The 19,157-nt window shown below is 42.5% G+C and overlaps 1 protein-coding gene across 3 annotated transcripts in view; it reads right to left on the bottom strand.

The window, feature by feature from the left end:
* The window catches only part of MYO3B (myosin IIIB), a 471,131-nt gene that overhangs the window by 432,582 nt on the left and 19,392 nt on the right, over positions 1 to 19,157 (bottom strand). Inside the window, exons 2-3 of one of the 3 annotated variants that reach the window (XM_053215252.1) lie at positions 15,806 to 15,942; positions 13,150 to 13,195 (exon numbers count right to left, since the gene is read on the bottom strand). The exons of 1 other annotated variant lie outside the window; for it this stretch is intronic. The gene's annotated coding sequence lies outside the window, so the exon portion shown is untranslated. The remainder of the gene's footprint in view (positions 1 to 13,149; positions 13,196 to 15,805; positions 15,943 to 19,157) is intronic. One more of the 3 variants, XM_053215254.1, reaches the window with a different exon arrangement.

The raw sequence follows: 19,157 nt of genomic DNA, 5'->3' as shown, positions 1-19,157 counted from the left end.
GTATAGGGCATCTGTCTGACAGAAATAAACTCAAGAGAAAGCAGAAGAGCCTGACTACAGACTCGAGTGCACCCATCTGCACATGAGAATAACCTTCATGAGACATTTCTCTTTATGACTCTGCTGTTTGGAATCTCTGGCAGGCTGTAACATTAATTAAGCAAAGCATTTTATTTGAGTCCCTTCATTACAAAAAAAAAAAAAAAAAAAAGCTACCTGGTCTCCTTAGTGAGCCCTTTCTTGCTACTTTGTTCCTTGGTGCTGCGAGCTAAAGGTTTGTGTTTCAGCTCGTTCTACAGCCCTGACTCAACTGCAAACTACTTACTGACTTTCAGAAATCTAATTTCCAGGTCCCCGCTGTTTTCCTGGGTGAGGATGAGTGTCGGCTCTAGTTTCCAGGAGGTACCCAGGCTCAGCTGAGCTGCCAGCTTCCTGCCACACGGCCTTGCTCTCAGAGCCTCTGTCCTTGTTCAGCAAACTGCTTCCCCGCCAACCTAATGTTGCCTTCACCATGCGGTTCCTGCACAATGTCATCGCAGAAAGACATCAGTGTGCAGTCCTGATGCCAGTGTCATGTGAGACAAGGAGCAGAGCTCACTTTTGCTGCACCTGTGCTCTCCCCCAGCTGCTGGTCTCTGAATGGTTCAGAACTAATAAGCACAATTCAGGAAGTGGTGTTTCCTGGGACTTTACTGCTGGACCACACCTGGACGGGGAAAGCAACTGTCATGTAATGTTGTCTGGGATCTAAGCGGCCTTCATTGGTTTTGCCACATTCAAGGCTTTTGTAGATGCCCTGTATCAGGTGGAGCTGTTCCCCACCATTCCTTGTTTGCTGCAAATTTTTAATCACAAATCAACTTGAATTTTGTTTTCAAATGCTTTTTCCTGCAATAGTTGATATGATCATGTGCTTTTTCTTCTTTTGACTATTAAGAAAGTGGATTACATTGATTTGTGTTCAAACATGGAACCAGCCTTGCATTTCCAGGACAATTTCCACTTGGTTGTGGTGTAGTATTCTTTCTTTATGTAAACGGCTGGATTTGATATGCTAATATTTTCTTGGGGATTTTTGTGTCCATGAGGATATTGGTCTGGAGTATTTTCTTGTACTGCCTTAATCTAGTTTTGATATCAGCGTAGTCCTGGCCTCATAAAAAGAGTTGAGAAGTGTTTCTTTCTCTTGTATTTTCTGAAAGAGATTATGTAATATTTATTTCTTCTTTGAAATATTTGGTGGACTTATCTAGTGAAACCATCTGGTATTTGGAAGGTTTTTGACTATGGATTCAATTACTTTTGATCATTATATGACTATTCAGATTATCTTTTTTTATCTATGGGCTACTTTTGGTAGTTTCTGGTTTTTTTGTTTTTTTGGTTTTTTTTTGAAAAACTGGTCCATTTCACCTCAGTTGACAAATTTATTTGCATAAGAAACTGAAGCCTCAGTCCTGCAGCCTGGAAGGAATGAGTTTTGCCAAATAACCTGATGAAGCACAGGTGCAGCCTGGTGAGAGCCTGAAGGAGAGAATGCAGCTAAGTCATGCCCAGATCTCTGACCTACAGCAACTGTGAGACAATAAACATATGTTGTTTTTAGTCACTAAATTTGTATTGTTATACACCATAGAAAGCTATTATAATCTTTTCCCGTCCTCTACCTGTATGACTGTATTTGAAGTGAGTTTCTCAGAGACAGAATATAATCAGTGTGTTCGGACATAGTTATCAATAAGTTTGGGTTTAGGTCTATTTCATTGTTTTCTGTTTGTTCTATTTTTTGTTTCTCTGTTGTTCTTGTGTGTGTGTGTGTGTGTTTATTTATCGTGACAATCTCTGCCTTTAATTAGCATAGCTGGAGTTAGTTCCCTTTTCTCTGCCGTCTTTTGGAATTATTTGAACATTTTTTAGTATTCCATTTAAATTTATTTATGCATTTTCTCACCATAAATGTATAGTTTTTTCAGTGGTTGCTGAAGTGATTACAACTTAACCAGCATTCCACTTGAAGAAACACAGTGGACTATGAAGCATCATAGAGTATGAGTCAGTGTTACGAAATGGAAAAAGATGTGGTGGAATGGGATGGAATGAATGGCATGGAATGTAATGAAAGAGAGCCTGTGTTCCACCCTTTCAACTCAATCCAGAATGCCAGCATCAAAATGCTCAAAAACAAATTCTCTTTTACACTACCAGACCATCAAATAGAATTCTTTCCTAAACCATTTATCTCAAGTATGAGATGGGTGTTACGTTCTTTGGCAAGATTTGATAGAATCTGGAAGTTAAATTTTTTAGTGTTCACTCTGTAGAACTACCTACCCTGCCTAGAGGCAGCTCTTGTGGGACCTGTGGCACTGTTTTTAAAAAGCGATCACAATTCACAGCTGGGAGCCCCAGCCAAAGCATCATTCATCATTGGTCAGTCCTCACTGTGTCTAGCAGACCATACACATTCACCACTGTAAGCCAACTCTGTGAGAAAAAGTCAGGTTAAGACAGTAGTTCAGACCCTCAGTTTGGTGAGTACATGGGGGGAGGCCCAAAAGCAGACACCAACCCATTTCCCATCATTTTAAGTTGCACCAGTAGACCTCTCTGTTCATGCTTTCCCCTTCCCGAGTGAGGTAGGGGAGTGACCATGATTTCCAGCCTTCTCTCTCCTCCTTGCATGAATTGTGTTCAGCACTGTGCCGAGGATCTCTCAGTCCCTGGGCCCTTAGCACTGTCCTCAATGGTAGAGATGCCAAGATCTCTTGAGAGTCCAACATAGAACAGCCCCACACAGTCACCAAAATAGCAGAAGGTAGAGAAAGGTGACTGAGCAGAGAAGTGCCATATGTGCAACCAGAGAGAACTACTCAGAGGCCTCACCCTCAGCCAGACACGGACTGCACCTGGAGAGTGCCATCTGGGTTACTTCAAGGTCTTGTGGTGACGGTGGCCTTAATAAAGTCCACTTAGATATACTTTAAAGGTGCAAGGGAGAAGACACGGGCACACTCTTACTGTTCTATGAACCCCTGACGACTCTGACCCTAGATGCCTGAGGAGGTTGTGTTCCAGTTTTGCTTATACTGCTTCTTCCTCATTCCCTCCCATTGACTTACACTTAGGTGACAAGGTGACAGAGTTAATTACTTAAATGCATAATGTTTAATTCTCTTTCCCCTAAATTTATAAAAGTCAAAGAGGACATGTATACGGTTGTGGGTATACCATTTACAGAATTCAAGGGGCACAAATGATTACTCGGTAGTGAAAAGAATAAACCATGATGCCAAATGGGGAAGCACATTATAGCTAGTCCTATCTGTCTGTAAATGGGCAGCTGTATACATGGACAGGAGTTTCCCTTTCCCCTCCCTCTCTCCCTCCCTGCCTCCTTCCCTTCCTTCCTTCCATAAATATTTACCAAATATTCCCTCCATCCTGGGCACTGTGTTAGGCACTGGGGTATTTATAGTCTAAGAATCATTCTGTAAGAGTTTAAGAACACTACTGTGCATCCAAAGCTGTTCTTTCTTTCATAGTAATGTGATTGCAGCGGGGGATGTGGTTAGACTGATTTCCTAGCCTCGATTGCAGTTATGTGTGGCTATGTATCTACATTATCCCCAATGGAAAATGAGAAGTAATATGTGCTATTTATGACCAAAACCTTTAAGAAATAGATATTTTTTTCTCCATGCTCTTTCTTCTTTTATCCAGTAGGTGCAGGTCAAAATGAGAGGGTGGCAAGACCCCAAGAGGGAAAGGAAGTAGATTCACAGTCTTGAATCTCCATGTGAAGGAGAGATACTCTTTGATCAGGAATACTTGCCTTAACTGTTATATACCTACTTTCCTATTAGGTCTGTGCTATTACACATCTTGGGGTTTGGGATGGGGGTGGGTGTTAGCAGTTAAACTCACTGACACAGAAATTGGTATCTCAAAGTGGGGAGCTGCTGCATGAAAAATGTGTATGTGAGAATTGATTTATTGGTTTGGTACCAGATAGCAGGCTGGAAAGGTGGAAATTCCTCTTGTCCTGTGGCCAAAACATTTAATAAAAGTATCCTTTATTATTAACATAGGAGGTTAACCCAGTATCTATCAGGCCTGTAGCTTTAGGGCAAGGGCTAGAAAACTATGACTCATGGGCCAAATTTGACCTGATGTCTATTTTGGTAAATAAAGTCTTATTGGAATATAATCATGCTCATTTCTTTACATATTGTCTATGGCTTCTTTTGTACTGTAAGGGAAGCATTGAGTAGTGGCAAGAGAGATCATATGACCCCCAAATCCTAAAATATACACTACCCGGCCCTTTAGGAAGAAGTGTGTCAACTCCTGGGGTTGACAGTGACAATGATGGGACCTAGGTGATGATGCAGCTAGACAATGGAAGGTCCCTGGGTTCCTGGATCACTGTGTCAGAAGAGCCACCCCGTAACCAGGACTTGTACTGTTAAAGAGAAATGAAACTCTATGTATTTGAGCCACTAAATGTCTTGGGAATGTATGTGTTTCAGGAGTGTGGCTTCCCCTACCTATGGCAGAATGAGAGCAAAAATGGCTCCAAATCCTCTTTACTTCCTGGATCTCTTTTTTATATGACTTTGCAGTGCCTTCCCATTGTGGGTGTGGTGTCCCAACCCTTGGCTCTGGGTTCAGCCATGAGACTTACTGTGATCAATGGGACATTAATAAACGTAACACAAATACTTGAAAAAGCACTTACTCATTCACTTTCTCCCTCTTGTTGCTCTGACATTGTCATGAGAACAAGCCCAGGCTAGACTGCTGCAGGATGAGACACACGGACCAGGGCTGAATTGGCACAGATGCCTCAGCAAGGCCCCCAGACACACGGGAGGGCCCAACCAAAATCAGCAGAGCCACCCATCCAACTTATAAACTCACAAGCAAAAATAGTGTGTATTGCTGTAGGCCACAGAGATTTTTGTGTTGTTTGTAACACAATGTTTCCCTGGGGTAATAAATACCCATATACTTACTACTATATACATCCATAAGTATGTTACTCATTCTTATTTATAAACTGAGGTCTTGGGGCACCTGGGTGGCTCAGTCGGTTAAATGTCCGACTTCGGCTCAGGTCATGATCTCACATTTCATGGGTTCGAGCCCCACATCTGGAGCCTGCTTCAGATTCTGTGTCTCCCCTCTCTGCCCCTCCCCTTCTCACTCTCTCTCTCTCTCTCTCTCTCTCTCAAAAATAAACAAACACTAAAAAAAATTTAAAAAAAAACTGAGGTCTTTATCTTATATAAAGCCTTTACAAAACCTTATGAGGCAGTTACCAATTTCTATTTTGCATATAAATAAAAAGCCTCAAAAGGTAAAGTGATCTGTCCAAGTTGGCCCAGCTGAAAAATGCCAGAGCTGTGGCTCCAGCTCTGATCTTCACACTCCAAATCCAATGTGTTCTTTTTAATGTTTACTTATTTGTTTTTGAGGGTGGGGGAGAAGAGAGAGAGACAGAGAATCCCAAGCAGTTTCCATGCTCTCCTTGCAGGGCCCAACATGGGGCTCAAACTCATGAAGCATGAGATCATGACCTGAGCCGAGGTCAAGAGTCAGATGCTTACCCAACTGAGCCACCCAGGCATCCCCCAAATTCAATGGTTTTTACCACGAAGTCAAAACAGCCTGTCCAACATCTTCCTCAAGCGTCATGAACTCTAGCGCACTGGAGCCAGGCAGACACACAAACAGCAAAAGGAGCCGCTCGCATTGTCAGGGAAGGCAGGGATCGAGGGAACTGGAAACCCTGTGGCCCACCTAAACTCAGGCCAACTGTTGCCACATAGAAATGGGGCCTATGTTTGCCACAGGGCTTGCTTTTTCAAGAGAAGCCAGAAACCCAAAATGTTATATAGATCGTTCCATTTTTAAACGTTAGGTTTATTTTTAAAAATAGAGTGCAGGCCAAATACAATGCACGCACAGTGTTTGGCCCAGAAGGTGTCAGCATGTGGCTGCAGCCTCATATCTGCACCACACTCTACAGTTTAACAAGTAAGTCGTTTGACATCCTTTATGCCATTTCTCCTGTATAAAGCTGCTATAATGACTGGGAAAATAGACACTATTCTTGATACGCTTATAGATGTAGAAACTGAGGCTTTAGAGAAAGTAAATAATTTGTCCAAGTTCACATGGCCAATTAATATCCATCAAGACTAACATCCCCAGGCCTTCAGGTTTCTGTACCATTTTCCTTCTTTTTCATATCAAACGCACGTGAGGGTTCAGGCCTGGGGTGTCTCATGTCTACAGCACAGTGGGCAGGCTGCTGAAGGCTCCATTATTTCAGAAGCCATGGTCTCACCAGGTCTGCAAAGCTCTGTTCTGTGGGCAGATCTTCGTTTAAATTAGGAAACTGATTATAGTCACTCCCCCACATAGTTTACTTTCTCTGATTATTTTCTTCTTTTTCTCTGTAAGTGAACCATATCTACTTATTTATAAAACGCTGCCTGCCCATCAAATAGCTTAGGGCTACAAAAACAAAGAAAATTCATAATCAAAGTATTAATAGAGTTCTAAAAGCTAGCAGAAATAATGATAAAAACATAGGCATCAAATCCATAAATTAAGCACAAAATTACATTCAGAAATAATTTCCTCCCAGTATCCAATCGAGGTGGCTCAGCAGACTGCAAAGATAATATAACACGCAACAAAGCATCTAATAAATAAATGGCCCTTATCAAAACAAGCATGTAATTTCTATACAGGAAGCCGTACTGTTTTTACTTACTCACTCTTTAACCATTTTAGAAAACTTATATTTGAATAAGGAGAGACAGGGGGGAATGTGGGAGGCAGGGAAGATGAATAGACAGTTTTTCACAGTTCCCAGCTGGTTGGGAGTGGCCACAAAGGCTTTAGAAGGTCGGGGTCTTCCTAAACTCAATTTGTCTCCATTCTGAGGGCCCTGGGTTTTCAAATGGGCTGAAAGCTAAAGAGAAGTTTACAGTAAGCACAGTGGGATGGCAGCAGGGACACACAAGGGCACCCATTCTTCCAGGAAGGCACCCATCTTCAGGAGAAAGACCATTCACAAGCAGTCATATTTCCGTGAGCGCTCATGAGATATTCGACACACCAGCTTGTAGACTGACAGCAAACCACAGATTGCCCACATACAAAGAAACACAGCTGAGTTAATGCTGGGCATAAAATGTGCTTGAGGAATCCCCTTTGTCGAAATTTCCGTCTTTTTTATTGTTATTTTGACATTAAAAATATACTTCCTTTGGACTCACTGTGGGGGAAAAGAACTCAAGGTCTTCTTATAAGACCAAAATAAATCAAAATCACTTGCTCACAAAACCGTTTTCATCCTGCCAAGTAAGTAAAGTGACCACTTGATGAGCAGGAATTGCACACAAGTCCTTAGACAATTATCCATCAATACAAGCTCTGTGAGTTCTTACTGATCGCTTCTTTTTGTCCTAAGCAACTCAGCAAAAATATTCTGAAAACATCAGAGCAACAGAAGTGAGTTCTATGGAGACAGGACACCTAGATAAGTGGTTTGAGGAGAAAGGCTATGAACATAGACTCTCCACCATTACAGTCTCAGAATGTTCTTCTTTAGAACTGGAGTTTCTGGAAAGATTCCTTTGGCAGAGCTTTAACTGCCTGTCAAAGTTATAGCTGGGGTGAATCTCCCATTTGAAGCAGGTTAACATTTCCTAACTGGCTAAACTTTTGTAGTCTTCAGACCAGATACTTGTAGGCATTTGCTTCCAGAGAGTTTGGAAACTACCTACAAGGGCACTTTGCTGAGCCAGGCAGACATCTCAAGTCCCGGCTGGCTGAACACCCAGATTATGTGGAATGGGGAGACTGTAAGGTCAGGTTCCTTCCTCTACAAGCAGGTTTGGCACTGGACAAATCCATTATTTCCCCTTGAAAGAAACAGGCTTGTCAAACTCAGAGAGGATGGAGCTTCCCCTACATCCCGCAATTGCTGCTACAGATATTTTTAGCATGGAACCAAATACTGGTATTTGGGATTCCAACAAAGGACACTCTTAGTTAAAAACTATATGCCAGATTTACTCTTCCACTGAGGCAACCACTTCTGGACCCCATCTATAATATTCTCTCTAATAAAAGACTACTGGGGCTTAAAATGAGAGTTTTATTAGATCCTTCCCAAGTTATATCCAATTAGAGTATTTTCATTCCGATCCATTGATTGTCCTTTTGACGTCAAGTAGACTGAATCTCTGGCAGCACCGTTAGTTGCCTCCTCCAAAATCACCTTCTTTGCACCCTAGATCCTTCTCTAATTATTCATTCCACAAACACGTGTCCAAGCCCACGCTGTGAAAGCTGCTCCGCCAGGCCTGGGGAGAGGCCAGCAAACAAAATGCTGTCCCTGCCCCGAACACATACTATTACAGCTGAGTTGGGGAGAATCTTGTGCAACCTGCTTTTTCACATCCCAAGGAAAGTTTCCTTCCACCTTCATCTTATATGAGACTATTACTCAGTATCCTACTTCTTGGTTTTATCAAAAATTTCTGATGAGAAAAGATATACACACTCACTGAAAAAACTGAAAAATATAGACCTGCATGAAGGAAAAAGTAAAATATTATGTAATGCTCTCATTCAGAGATAACTGTTAAAACATCAGGGGGTATATATTTCCAGACCTTTTTCAATGTGTGTGTGTGTGTGTGTGTGTGTGTGTGTACGCGCGCGCGCGCGTGCTCATGCACATGCAATTATATATACTATTTTTAATTTTTTAAATGTTTATTTATTTTTGAGAGAGAGACAGAGTACAAGCAGGGGAGGGGCAGAGAGAGAGGGAGACACAGAATCTGAAGCAAGGCTCCAGGCTCCAAGCTGTCAGCACAGAGCCCAACAAGGGGCCTGAACTCAGGAACCGTGAGATCATGACCTGATCCAAAGTCAGATGCACAACTGAATGAGCCACCCAGGTGCCCCTATACACACTATTTTGTAAAATTTACTGATAGAATAAATGGTATGAGAGAAAACAAAGAAGAGAGAAACAGAAACAGAAAGAAACAGAGTGGCTAAAGCAAAGAGCCAGAGACAGAGAGAGACAGAGAGACAGAGAGACAGAGAGAGAGAGAGAGAGAGAGAGAGAGAGAGAGAGATGGCAGGCTGGCAGTTTCCCTGAAACCAATTTAAGGCTCCTTCTGTTCCAGGAAGAACAACCAGTCTCAGGGGCCTGGGCCAGCCAGTTAATGAGCCAAAAGCCATTCTCCTACTTGTTTTTCCAAGCACACTGTATCTATAAACTGACCCAATCCTGCAAGAACCTGGCCACAAGCTCAAGGCCACTAAAAATTTACACGGGGACTATTAATAGTAAAAAGCCTCACTGCCTCCTGTCTGGAAGAAAACATTTATTTAAAACATTTTTAAAGGAATTATGAGTTTAACAGTGCATAGAAAATTGAGAAAATGTCAATAATTTCTATCATGAATTTTTGACAGCACATTTTTTTGTTTTCTTTATGCTTATATTTCAGTATCTGTTTAACTTGTCACATCACCTCCTATTGTGACATGAAATGGGTTTATTTGGCAAAAAAGAAAAAAAATGTCTAGTCACAATCCAGCCAGATTCTGCCTGAGCTCAAGGTCATCACTGAAGAAAAAGCAGATTGATGGCATTCAAATGTACTAGAGCAAATGTTTTTTGGTTAAAAATACACCCAAGTCATGTGTCAGAGCCAAGATACCAAAATACATCATCTTTTTAGGCACAAGATCCTTATGATACAAAAAATACCTTATGATAAAGTATTTCTTACTCATCAGTGAGGGTTTTGAGGTCATATGGAGAATGACTGATTTCATTCTGGTTAGAAATGGAAAGCAAAGTCTCTGATGATCCCCACTGAGGGGTCTCCCATCTGCCGGGGTATCCTCCAGGAAAACATTCTTCATGTTTCCAACTCAGGGCTTGACAAGCAGTTACTCCCAAAGTAGAAGAAGCTGCCCCTGAGGGTCTGGGGGTGGGCTGGGGTCGTGGGGACGAGAAGACAAACGCATTCAGTTCTTCAGCAGGAGAAGGAGCAAATGCTTGGGAACGGCTGCTCCCAACAAACTGCACCGAGCATGGCCCTCACCTGGTTCTCACAGAGCCCACTGTCTTGGAAGAAAATGTGCTCACTCAACCCACTGCTGCCTCATTACGAGAAGGGAGATGGGTCCAATCACCAGCTTTTCTGTTAGGTGTTACCAAAGGTGAACACACTGAGCTCTTGATGTGTCTGTGATCACAGAGCACACCCTGCAGTCACTTCAAAATCATAATAAACTCTCAAAAAAGGCTGTGTCTTTTTTGAGTGGGCTATGTAAGCATTAAAAGATCACCCTTGGGGGGCGCCTGGGTGGCTAGCTTGTTTAAGCGTCAGACTCTCTCGACTCAGGTCATGATCTCATGGTTTCATGAGTTTGAGCCCCATGTCAGGCTCTGCGCTAAAGATGCCGAGCCTACTTGGGATTCTCTCTCTCCCCCTCTATCTCTGCCCCTCCCCTGCTCATGCTGTCTCTGTCTCTCTCAAAAAAATAATTAAACTTTGGACTTCAAGCTGTATTACAAAGTTGTAATCATCAAGACAGTATGGTACTGGCACAAAAACAGATACTCAGATCAATGGAACAGAATAGAGAACCCTGAAATAGACCCACAAACGTATGGCCAACTAATCTTTGACAAAGCAGGAAAGAATACCCAATGGAATAATGACAGTCTCTTCAGCAAGGGAGTGGTGCTGGGAAAACTGGACAGCAACAAGCATAAAAATGAATCTGGACCACTTTATTACACCATACACAAAAATAAATTCAAAATGGATGAAAGACCTAAATGTAAGGCAGGAAGCCATAAAAATCCTCGAGGAGAAAGCAGGCAAAAACCTCTTTGTCCTTGGCCGCAGCAACTTCTTACTCAACACATCTCCAGAGGCAAAGGAAACAAAAGCAAAAATGAACTACTGGGACCTCACCAAAATAAAAAGCTTCTGCACAGCGAAGGAAACAATCAGCAAAACTAAAAGACAACCGATGGAATGGGAGAAGATATTTGCAAATGACATATCAGATAAAGGATTAGTATCCAAAATCTATAAAGAACTTATCAAACTCAACACTCAAAAAAACCAATAATCCAGTGAAAAAATGGGACATAAGACACGAATAGACACTTTTCCATCCAAATGGCCAACCGACACATGAAAAAATGCCCAACATCACTCATCATCAGGAAAATACAAATCAAAACCACAATGAGATACCACCTCAAACCTGTCAGAATGGCTAACATTAACAACTCAGGCAACAACAGATGTTGGCGAGGATATGGAAAAGAGGATTTCTTTTGCGCTGCTGGTGGGAATGCAAACTGGTGCAGCCACTCTGGAAAACAGTATGGAAGTTCCTCAAAATTTAAAAATAGAACTACCCTATGACCCAGCAATTGCCCTACTAGGTATTTATCCAAGGGATACATGTATGCTGTTTCGAAAGGACACATGCACCCCAATGTTTATAGCAGCACTATCAACAATAGCCAAAGTATGGAAAGAGCTGAAATATCCATTGATGGATGAATGGATAAAGAAGATGTGGTATCTAGATACAATGGAGTATTACTCGACAATAAAAAAGAATGAAATCCTGCCATTTGCAACTACATGGATGGAACTGGAGGGTATTATGCTAAGTGAAATTAGTCAGAGAAAGACAAAAATCATATGACTTCACTCATATGAGGACTTTAAGATACAAAACAGATGAACATAAGGGAAGAGAAGCAAAAATAATATAAAAACAGGGAGGGGGACAAAACATAAGAGACTCTTAAATATGGAGAACAGAGGGTTACTGGAGGGCTTATGGGACGGGGGATGGGCTAAATGGGTAAGGGGCATTAAGGAATCTATTCCTGAAATCATTGTGGTACTATATGCTGACTAACTTAAATGCAAATTAAAAATAAATAAATTAGATAGATAAACTTAAGAAAAAAAAATCACCCTTGGAAGGCAGGCGGTTTTCTGCGACTACTTCCTGGTTACCAGCCCTCTGGTCTCCCTGTTTCCCCTTGTCTGCAGACAAGCTGCCCGCAGGATGCTCCCACCCTGGCTTTGCAGCCCCTCAAAGGGTCCACATCGATTTGGGAGCAGGGATTGTGATGAGAGGAAGGAATGCCACCTGCCTCTCTGGTGTCTCTCTACCATCCTGAACCTTGTCATCTCACACTCCTCTCCTGATGACACAACGTGGCCTTCCATCAGCCACCTGCCCCTGTACCCTGCAGATGTCTGCCTTGGGAGATAGGGAAGAAGGGAGGGTGCAGAGAAGGGGACAAGGCCTCCTTCCTTCCACCACCTACCCAGGCTGGCAACCCTGGAGCCCTCCCAAAATGTGGTGAGAACTCACTGCAAGCTACAACATGGGGACTCTAGAGGAAAAAACAGGTAGATGATTTCCTCTAAGCCCTGAGAAAGAGCAAGGTCTGAGCAATTCAGCAGCCTGCCTGCTTCCAAAGTTCCTGCTCTGCAGGGACAAACCTGTGGCCTCCATCTGCACGGACCCCCCCTCTTGCACCACTACTCAGGGCTCCTCTGCAAAGGGGAAGGTCTCACACAGCCCGCAGAAGGGAAGGCTGGACAGCAGGACCCCCACACAAGGAGAGCAGGGGGCACAGAGAGCAGAGCAAACGTTATTTCACCAAAGGACCTAATGAGAAGGCAGAAAGTGCATATTTACTATGCACACCTAGTTGCACTAAAATTCGCAGCTGCTGCTTAACATATTTCTGACAAGAACATGTTAAAAATATATGTGGAGGGTTGCACAGGGAGTAGTTTGCAATCGTACTTTAAATCACATTTACTTAAACCTCCCTAATTTTAATTCCCCTTACGCTGCAGCTGACATAATCATGATCACATGATTAGCAGATGTAGACTTATTCTTTTTAAAAAGGGAAATTCTTCTTTGGGATGAAAAGCAGCACACGCCAGAAAGATCAAGCCCGACTTGGGCACATCAGCTAGGCCTACATACAGTCCGGTTCTCCAAATTGTAAGACATGGCTTAGGGAATTCTTTCCCTTACCCTGTTTTGTTTCCTTCGGGGCTTTCGCTGCTCACCTCCGAGGCCACTGAAACAAACAAGCAAAAAAGGAGACTTAAGACAGCCACCCGGCACCTGCGGGCCTCAGCCTGTGCCAGCCTGCTGTGGCCACCTGGACGCCAGGGTCCAGGCACTACTTTTCACTCACTCAGCTCCTGGCCAGAGGACGAAGAACCTTACCTGCCATTGTTCTACTCGACCCGGTGAGACTAACCCGGAGAAGTCCGGCTCCCAAGATAAAGGACTAGGAGGGATGAATAATTAATCATTCACTGGAACTTGAAGCAGACGGTAAGTGTGAGGCCAGGGTGAATAAAAGAAAGAAACACTAAGCAAAAAGGCCAAGTTTTATTCCATAAGGAAGCTCAGACCAGACAGGGAGGTGGTGGGGAGGTGGGGGGGGGGGTATGTTGAACTTCTGGGAGCTGGAGTCTTTTTTTTCCAAACACTAGTTTTGGACTGAGAGAAATCAGACCTTGGTTTCCAAACAACTCCAAGAGGATACTTGCTGTTAAAGGAAAATGCCATCTTTGGAGCCGGTCACCTGGTTTCTGCACCTGCAAGTGGGTGACGAAGAGTTCATCATGTTCCTCGTGCCCAAGTAGTCCCCATTCCTAGGAAACTTCCTTTTCATTCCGAAAGCAGTTGACTATTGCAGGCACAACAACTCAACTAAGCCATTTGCTGATTCTTTTAACCATGTGTCCTTCATTCAACAAATCTTTAGGAAGCCTTTTCTCTGTGCCAAGATCTGTGGTGAGACACTTGGGATCAAAAAGAAAAATAGGACCAAAGCATCTCCAGACAGACTTGCGGGCTTGTGGCATTAAACACCTGCCTGTGTTGGTGACTTCCACATCACTGTCTCCAGCCCAACGTCTCCCCTGCTCAAAAATCAGAGCCAACATGTCTCCTGGATATCTCATGCTATCTAATAGGCATCTAAATGGAAGTTGTCCAAACCCAGACTCCAAACCTGCTGCTCCCACAGCCTCTTTGTACACACGTTTCTAGGAGTCATCCATGCTTTCAGCATTGGTCAGTCTTTTGGGGAACTTGAAAACACGGCAGTTTTTTTAAAAAATTATTTTGATGTTTATTTTTGAGAGGGAGAGAGAGAGAGAGAGAGCAAGTATGAGCAGGGGAGGGGCAGAAAGAAAAGGAGACAGAGAATCCAAAGTAGGCTCCAGGCTCTGAGCTGTCAGCACAAGAGCCCAAGCACGGCTTGAACCCACAAATGGTGAGATCATGACCTGAGTCGAACTCAGAAGCTTAACAGACTGAGTCACCCAAGAGCTGACTAAAAATCATTGTTAACTGGGCTCCTGGGAGGCTCAGTCATTAAGTATCTGACTTCAGCTCAGATCATGATTTCACAGTTCCTGAGTTTGAGTCCCACATCGGGTGAGCTGGAGCCCCACTTCAGGTAAGCCCTGCTTCTTTTCTTTTCTTTTCTTTTCTTTTCTTTCTTTCTTTCTTTCTTTCTTTCTTTCTTTCTTTCTTTCCTTTCCCTTTCCCTTTCCTTTCCCTTTCCCTTTCCTTTCCTTTCCCTTTCCCTTTCCCTTTCCCTTTCCCTTTCCCTTTCCCTTTCCCTTTCCCTTTCCCTTTCCCTTTCCCTTTCCCTTTCCCTTTCCCTTTCCCATCTCTCCCCCCCCATCCCTCACAGGATTCTCTCTCTCTCTCTCTACTACCCCTCACTCACTTGCGCTCTCTTCTCTCAAAAAAATAAATAAATTTAAACTAAAATTAAAAATCTTAAAAAAAAAATAATTTTAACAAGGTAATAGAGAACTGAAAAGACAAAAGAGGACCCCTGAGGTAGCACAGAGGGGGTCATTGCTCAAAGAAGCCACTACCCCAAGAGCTAGGGGAACAGAAAGGAGGGTTGGGGTTATCTGAACCTACAGTCTGTGAGGAGGGGCCCACAGAGCTAGACTTCTGAGGAGGGAACCAAAGTCAGAAGGTGCCGGTACCTCTGAGGGGGCCCGGTGAGGCTGGTTCTGGGAGTGTGAGGAAATTGGAACCATCTACTGTTGCAGTGTCACTGACAGGAACAGGAAGTCAACATGATGGAACAGCGCCCCCTTCCACCCCAGGCTTGGTGTGAGGAATCGCCTCTAGCATCTCCTTTCAGCAGAACTGAAAGTGGACCAAGCTAGAATAGCTGAAGGGTGGTCTGCAGACAGACACGAGCCTAGAAACAAGAACTTAAGAACCAGCACAGTCCACCTCTTTAGCTACTCAGCATCCACACACCTTTCTACCAAACTTCTTTCTCTCGAATGCCACCTCCAACTTGCCAACAGATCCTCTCGGCTCTACCTCTAAAATATCTCCAAGACTTGACTGCTTCTTACCCCCATACTGCACCAACTGTGTTCCAAGGACCAGTCTCACCTGGATTGCACAGTAATCTCCTGACAGGCTTCCTTTACTTGACCTACTGTCAACTCTCCACACAGAAGCCAACATCACTATATTCATGAGCTAGGGCTGCCCTCACAAATTATCACCAATTTGGTAGATTAAAACAGAAATTGACTCTCTCATACTTCTGGAGGCCAGAGGTCTGAGATCAAGGTCTCAGCAGAGTTGCTTACTTCCGCATGCTTTGGAGGAGAACTTAGGTGTTCCATACCTCTCTCCTAGCTTCTGGTGGTTGCAGGCAATCCTTGGTGTCCCTTGGTCTTGTAGACAGATCACTCCAATCTCTGCTTCTGTCTTCACATTGTCTTCTTCTCTGTGTCTCTAGGTCTTTCTGTGGCCATTTTTCTCCTTATAAGGATGATAGTCATTGAGTTTAGGGCCCATCCTAAATCCAGTCTGATATTATTTTGAGATCCTTAACTTGATCATATCTGCAAAGAATCTATTTTCAAATAAGTTCTCATTCACGGGTACTGGGGATTAAGACTTGAAAATCTTTTAGGGGCCACTGTTCAACCCAATACAGTGATAGTGGTAAAACACAAATCAAATCACGTCACCCCTCTGCTCAAAATCCTGCAATGGCTCCCATCGTACCCTGGGTAAAAATTGCACTTCTATACAATTCTGGATGCTACACCTCTCTGACTATTCTTGCCTTTTTCACCCTGCAGGAACTACGTCATTCCTCACCACTTCCTACACATGCCAGCCTCAAGTCTCTACACATGCTGTCCCTCTACAGGGAACATTCTCCCTCCAGATATCCCCATGGCTTTCTCCCTCAGATTCTTCAGATCTTCTCTCAAAAGTCACCTTCTCAGCGGGGCTTCCCCTAACCTCACTGTATAAAATTCCACCTCATTTCCTGCTTTATTTTTTGTCATAGAATTTAATAATACATCATCCTATAAGTGTTGAGTTCTATTACTTTATGTCTCCTGCCATTAAAATATAAGCTCCACTTGGGGCACCTGGGTGGCTCAGTTAGTTGAGCATCTGACTTCGGCTCAGGTCATGATCTCACAGCTTGTGAGTTCAAGCCCCGCATTGGGCTCTGTGCTGACAGCTCAGAGTCTGGAGCCTGCTTCAGATTCTGTGTCTCCCTCTCTCTGCCCCAACCTACTCGCATTCTGTCTCTCTCTCAAAAATAAATAAACATTAAAAACTTATAATATACATATATATGTGTATATGTATATATATAAGCTCCACAAAGACAAAGAATTTTTTTGCCAATTTCATTCCCTGTCATACCTGAAGCACCTAGAATGTTGCCTGGTGCCTATAGGCACTCAGTAATTATACTTTAAAAGGCAGTTTATTCAACTAGAACTGCACAAAAGAAAAAGTATAAAAGTTCCTGTGTTAACGGGGCCCAATCCTAGAGCAGCACTAAAGCTAGCAAGTACGTCGTAAATCACAACACACACAAATCTCGTTTTGGTGTATCTGATTCACCTTATACTGGTGATGGCTAATGATACCATAATTGTCACCAGTGGAGTAAAATAGTTGAAACTTTTCTCAAATATAAAAAATAAAAAAAAACAATTTTAATTAACAGTGATAGAGGAAAGACTGAATTCTTTCTATTTTTGTTGTAGAACATAATGCTACAAAACCTTTGCATATTGAAAGGCAATTAAAGAGTATTCAGCAAAAATCCCTAGGAAAAAAATTCCTTTAGAGATGTGTCAGAAGGTTAATTAATGAAAATATGTTATTTTCTGGTTTAGTTTACATTTGCAGCATCTATAAGCTTTTTAAAAGACTTTTTAAACCACTTTACTGAGTTATAATTGACATAAAATAAACTGCACATATTTAGAACATACAATTTGATAAGTTTTGACATTTCTATAAACCCATGAAATTATCCCCCTCAAGAGAGTGAATCACATCATAAATAAGATAGTGAATATAACCATTACCCTCAAAACTTTCCTTGGGACCCTTTACAACCCCTTCTAACCTGCCCTAACCTGCTCTTTGATAGTCTGTGGTTTTATTTGCATTCAGTATAAAATACTTTCTAATTTTTCTTTTGATTTCTTCTTTCACCCATTTAGAGATATATTCTTTAGCTTGTAAAGATTTGGAAACTTTCCAGAGATCTTTCTCTTGTTGGTTTCTTATTTAATTCCATTATGATTACAGAGCATGTTTTGAGTGATTTAATTCCATTATGAAAACAGAGCATGTTTAAAAGGTGAATCCTTTTAAATGTATTGAGACTCTTTTATGCAGCAGAATATGGTCTATCTTAGTAAATGGACCATAACATAAAAAGAATGTGTATTCCACTCTTATTATATGGCATGTTCTCTAAATGTCAATTATGTCTACTTGGTTGATAGTGTTGATTTGATTTTCTATTTCCTCACTGATTTTCCTTTTTTTGTTGTTGTTGTTGTTTTTAATTTTTTTTAACGTTTATTTATTTTTGAGACAGAGAGAGCCAGAGCATGAATGGGGGAGGGGCAGAGAGAGAGGGAGACACAGAATCGGAAGCAGGCTCCAGGCTCTGAGCCATCAGCCCAGAGCCTGACGCGGGGCTCGAACTCACGAACCGTGAGATCATGACCTGAGCTGAAGTCAGACGCTCAACCGACTGAGCCACCCAGGCGCCCCTTTCTTTTTTTTTTAAATAACTTTAAGTTTATTTATTTTGAGAGAGAGAGAGAGCAAGTAGAGGGGGTGCAGAGAGAGAGAGAGAGAGAGAGAGAGAGAGAATCCTAAGCAGTCTCCACACTGTCAGTGCAGAGCCTGATGCTGGGCTCAAACTCACAAACCACAAGATCATGACCTGAGCTGAAGAAGGACACTTAACTGGCTGAGCCACCCAGGTGCCCCTTCTTATTGATTTTCTAATTTTCTCTACTTATCCTATGAATTATTGAAGGAGGGGTATTGAAATCTCTAGCTATAATTGAAGACTTGTCTACTTTGCATTTGTTAGTTTTCATTCATGTATTTTATTCTATTTTTTAAAATTTATTTATTTATTTATTCTGAAAAAAAGACAGAGTCGGGGAGAGCAGAGAGAGAGGGAGAGAAAGAGAATCCCAAGCAGGCTCTGCACTGTCAGCACAGAGCTGACAGGGCTCAAACTCATTAACCAGTAGGTTATGTCCTGAGCTGAAATCAGGAGTTGGATGCCTCTTCACTTCATGTATTTTTGTTATTAGGGGCATAATACTTAGGATTTTTATGCCCTCTTAATGAACTGGCTCTTTCACCACTAGAAAAGGACATTTTGTATCCCTGGTAATACTCTTTACTCTAAAATCTACTTTGTCTGATAGAAACATAGCCACTTCAGCTTTGATTGGTATTAACATGGTAAATTTTTCCCATTTTTTAGAAAATGTTTATTCATTTTTGAGAGAGAGAGAGAGAGAAAACAAGAGTGTGAGTGAGGGAGGGCCAGTGAGAGAAGGGGACAGAGGATCTGAAGCAGGCTCTGTGCTGATAGTAGCAAGCCCAATGCAAAGCTCAAATCCACGAACCATGAGATCATGACCTGAGCTGCAGTCAGACACTTAACTGACTGAGCCACT

The sequence above is a fragment of the Acinonyx jubatus genome, chromosome C1 (assembly GCF_027475565.1).
Source record: "Acinonyx jubatus isolate Ajub_Pintada_27869175 chromosome C1, VMU_Ajub_asm_v1.0, whole genome shotgun sequence".
Lineage (NCBI taxonomy): Eukaryota > Metazoa > Chordata > Mammalia > Carnivora > Felidae > Acinonyx > Acinonyx jubatus.
This window is presented reverse-complemented; position numbering and strand designations above follow the sequence as displayed.